A 5161-nucleotide genomic window follows, 5' to 3' on the forward strand; every position below is an offset into this window, starting at 1 on the left:
CAAGCGTAGTAGGTGGGCCCAGGTACGTAGGTTCTTTTAGAGCAGAGCTACAGATTAAAAATGCCCAAGGCGAAGCGGTCAAACTCTGGCTGTACTTCACAGCAAAAGATGCGAACTCAGCAGCCTGCAACAAGTGCTTTAAGGTGGTACTGTGCAAAGGAGGTAACACCTCAAATCTGATGAAACACCTGGCGCCGTATAGCATTTTGTTAAAAGCCAAGAAATGCGCCGTATTTGATGGCTTGCTGCGAGACCTCACACCGAGCACATCTACTGTGGTGCCTGTTATCGGACCCGGAGTTAGTAACATCCCCCAAGAACCCAAAGAGGAGAGTCCTGGCCCCTAGTCCTGCCAGTGTAGCAGAAATGATGAGGGATGATGATGGCAGCAGCAGCCGTTCTTCTCTGCGTGAGTAGCTTAATGTTGTCCGTGTGTAATTTACGTTGAGTAGGTTAACCACGTTATTACATTAATGCATGTAAGGTGAACTAGCAAACACCGTCGTAGTTACATGCGGCTGTCTTCTTGTTTGATGGCAGATACTCCCTTCACCCTGGCCAAAAAGGCTAAAATGACCAAAGAAAAAGTGGGAAACAGTTAAACATGAGAGGTTTTTGGATAAAGTTTGTGTTTTTTTTCCATTGTTTAAGCACTGCTTCCAGCCAAGAGTGATGCCATAAATCCCCTATAGCTGCAGAAAAGGCTAACATTGTTATCTTTTTACAAAAAAACAGCTGAACATGAGAGGTTTTTGGACCAATTTTGTGTTCTCCATTCTTTAAGCACCGGTTCGAGCACTGTTTAAGCACCGGCACCGTTTCAAAAGTACCAGTTTGGTACTGGTATCAGATAAAACCTAAACCCATCCCTATGCATGAGTAACACAAAGAACTTTGCCTACTTGGTGTTCAATGCTTTTGCTGTGTAGTTAAATTGTCTCGTTCCAGCGGTGGGCCTGTGCTAGACAGACCCATCGATTTTGGTCACTAAACTCTTTAGATTAGTACTACCTAATTTTCCATATTTAACTATATCTCTGAAAGTAAGACCTGGCTCGTTCTGACAGCCTCAAGAAGAATTTCATCGAATTTTATTACATTAACTACATAAAGTTTGTGAATAGTTTGAACGAGTTATGCAATCATTCAGCATAATCTACTCTGAATATATTGGAGTATAATTTTGAATCTAATCTCCCACTTAGAATTTCTATCAATCATCAAACTTTTTTTTTTAGCATTTAAGCTATAATATCTTACTGCATGTTCATTTGCTTCTGTTTTGCATCAACTGTTTTACAGCTCTTCCTCAGCAACTCAGCAATGAAATTTTACTTTACATTAAAACTCGTGTGTGCTGTTAACGAAGATACCAGCAGTGCATTTAAGAGGATGTCAGTTCCTTCAAATCTTCTCAACCTCCCTACATTTGTAAACAGATAGTTCATAGATTTAAATGATGCTCCTCAATGATTTTCTGTCTCTGTTCGCGCTGTAATAGATGGGTGACATGTTCTGGGAGTATCCCATGTTTGGTCCCATTACAGATGGGATAGCCTCCATCCACCTACAAACTTAAATTGCATAAATGGTTAAGAGGATGGATGGGTGGATGGATGGGCTTGTTTCTTTTTGCTGACTCTAATGTAGACAGACGTTTTGTAGGCACTAGTTTGGTACACAGGTATTGCTAACAGCAATGTCACTTGGTTTATATGTGGTTTAGTCTCATGACATTGAACAAACCTTTGGGTCGTGCAAAAGCAGTATGTTTTTTCTATTTTTCTCATACTGTATAGTGATGAATGTGGCTATTACTTTTTCATAGTCCTGCTTATTCCCTGCTGCTTTAGGCAGAATGGAAATGGACCCACAAGTATGAAACAGACGGACAAAAAATAGTAACACCCCCCCCCTCCCCCCCAAAAAAACCAAACAAAAAACAAACAAACAGCTGAAACCGTGCAAAATCATCCTAAGTCACAATCAAACACTGACTTTTACCAAATCAAATACATTTCTTGAAAAAGAGAACAGTTTAATAATGCATTTATTGAAGTAAACTCGATTGACTTGATCTTACAAGTGATATTGATCATGCTGTGGTGAAAATTTATATTTAGATTATATTTTTTACTATGCTGTGCTCTCTTTTTCCCCCTTTATCTAGCTGTTTCTGCCATTTTGCAAGGAACTCATGAAATGTCAGTGAACTATGTCTCAAATCCTTAGTCCCATCGCCCTAAGCAGCCATTGTTTCTGTGGCCCAGATACCGTGTTTCTGCCGAGAGAGGGGGTGGATGCTGTGCATACTGATATACAACTCTAACATTCTCTCAGTCATTCGCAGTAAAACAGTGGAAAGAGGCAGAAAGATGGGCAGCAGTAAAATGGAGAGAGGCGAAAAACAGAATATATTAGAATAAACTGCTAAAAAAAGGGACACAGCAATGGGGAGTGGGTGGGGTGGGGGGCAGTTTAACACAATGCTGGTGCCACTGCAGTGCTTCAAATCAGTTGTCAAGTTCCCTTCCCTTGCAGCAAGATAGCAAGAGGGAGGGAAACAGCGAGAGAGACATGGAGGGTGATATCGAGGGGAACTTAAAGGTCAGAACACAATGAGTTCCCATCAAGGAGGAGGGCAGAGTCAAGTGCTCACATCTACCAGCTCATCTCTGCTTGATGCTGCAGGCCACCAGTTTTGTTTCCAGCACAGGCAGCATTACACCAGCATAACAAAACTCTCAAAGCCCCAGTGCTGCTTAAAGTGCAGTTCAGATTGCTGGAGTACATGAGGCACATATTCAACAGGTTCAGCTTTTGTATGATGATGGTAGAGCTGTCCAACAGTGTGGCCAGTGTCAGTGCTTAGAGTTTAATTGTTGCTGAAGTGGCATCATCAAATGCTGCTTTATGTGCACATTATGTTTCAATTGCATTTGAATTATGTTTTCTAGTTTACATTTTTCACACCTGCCATGAAGGGTGCTGATTCTGAGTGCTACCCAACAACTGCCAGCCAGCTGAAATACTGCTGATGAGAAATGATGGCCAACGCTGGGCCTCATCAGCTTCATTACTGGCCTCCCCTGTTAGCATTACCCTGTAAACCTGGTTGTTTCAGAGAACTTGGTTAATACAAGAACATCTGTCAATCCTAACTTTTCTACTGTACTGAAAATGAAAACGTTCTTTTGCCTCAGGTTGTCTGGTGTTCTGTTGATTTTGTTGATTTTGAAATGTGCAATCAGTTTATCTGAATGGCGAAAAACAGATAAATAAATCAATGATATCAGAAACAAGACACATTACTTAAAAAATAGAGATGAAAGCTCTGTAAAACAGCAAAGACAGAACTACAGCATTTTCAGCTCAGAAATGTGATACACTGAAATCAGACCAAACGTTGCTTTGTCATGTCCTTGTGTCATTATACCCACTGTTGGCGTTTGGGGTTGGATCTCAAAAACTGTGGGCTGGGAGATTCATGGCATTACTTTCTATGTCCAGGTTGCTCCTATTGGTGTAATGTGTGGGCGACTCAGTACATTTGTCCATATAGTTCAACACCAATTCTGAAAAAGTTGGGGTGCTGTGTCCCAACTTATCTTCAGAATAGAAAAAAGAAAACATTTTGAATTTTTCAAGTGAGAAAATGCACAACTTTAAAAACTACAAGAACTTACCTCGTTTTAAATTTGATGGCACCAGCACATCTCACAGTGTTTTCTTTTATACCCCTTGCACACAGAGATTACCCCAGATTATTGGAATGTTTGGATTGCATTCTGTAGATGATGACACATTCAAAATCTTTATAGTTTTATGTTGATGGTTCTGAAATTGTTCCACAATCTCCAGCTGTTTCTATTTGCTGCACCTTCTTTTCCAGCCTCCTGATGCCGTCATCAATTGCAAAAAGAGTAATATTTTTCTGAAGCCATGCATTTCGTGTGTTTGAAAATACTTCAGCACAGTTTTCATTTAAATTTTACACATCATTCCGACTTTTTTTGAGGTTGTAATTTTAAAGCATGACCTCATTTGAAAAACCACGAAGCAAATGGAAATGTGTCCACTTTACTAGTGTGCAGTGAATTCACTGATCCACTTCTAAACCAGGGGAAAATGTCTCTTCCGTTTGTCTCCTGCTTTGCATTTTTCCATTAAACCGATGTTAACAGCAGTGTGGTAATGTAATTCACTGTCTATGAGCACATTATCCTTGTATGGTGGTAACTGTGTCCACGCGTTATTTATTATTAATTATTTATGTTTGGACATATAATACTGCAATATTTTACCCCTTAAAACCTCTTTGGTTATAATATGGTATAATTTGGTTTATAATATTTATGGCTCAAAGATGCTACTACTGCAGCACCAATGATGCTGTTGTTAGTGTGAAATCTAAGCAGGTGAAGTCCAGAAAAGGCACTGGGGGGAAAAAGCATGTTTACAGACACTAAAGCCAAGCCTCGGGGGACCTTCTTCCTTTATATGAAAATTCACTTGTTCTGACTTTTCTTTCACCTTCCCCTGGCATGTTTGCATTTTAAGACTTTAAACACAACAAAAATTGTCAGCCTGTCAGACTAATTTGTATAACTCCGTCAAACTTAGAATGCAGTATCTGAATGTTGTTGACTCCTCCCCCGTGGCAACCATTTTTTTTTCTTTAGAGGAAAGGTCTGGTGTAATGTGTTCTGAGTGTTTCTGTGAGGAGGTGGCTTTTGAAGCTTTGATTCACAAATGTAAATCTGTCTCTCACGGGAAAAGGTTTCAAAGTGGGATTTGTTAGGGTGGAATTTGAAAGCTCAGAGGATCCGGGGTTTTTTTTTGCAGTGCCTCTGAGGAAAAAATAATAAACTGTGCGAGAGTGCTGCACGATTTTAGATTATCAAAGATGTTGCGCTTGTTGATGGAAACAGATTGCAAATCAGTGACAGTAAAGAATAGTGCAAACGACAAGAAACATCAGCAACAGCTAAGTTAGTCATAAAAGAGCTAAGAAACCATATATTTCAATTCACAGAAGAAAGTGACAGGTTTTGTTTTTGTTTTGTTTTTTTCATTTTCATAATTAAACAATTATTAAGTTAATAATACATCCATTCAGTATACACAACCATAAATATTAGCTTGATGAAAATACAGGAAA

Source organism: Perissodus microlepis, chromosome 6, assembly GCF_051167445.1.
Source record: "Perissodus microlepis isolate ML-2025 ecotype Zambia chromosome 6, ASM5116744v1, whole genome shotgun sequence".
Lineage (NCBI taxonomy): Eukaryota > Metazoa > Chordata > Actinopteri > Cichliformes > Cichlidae > Perissodus > Perissodus microlepis.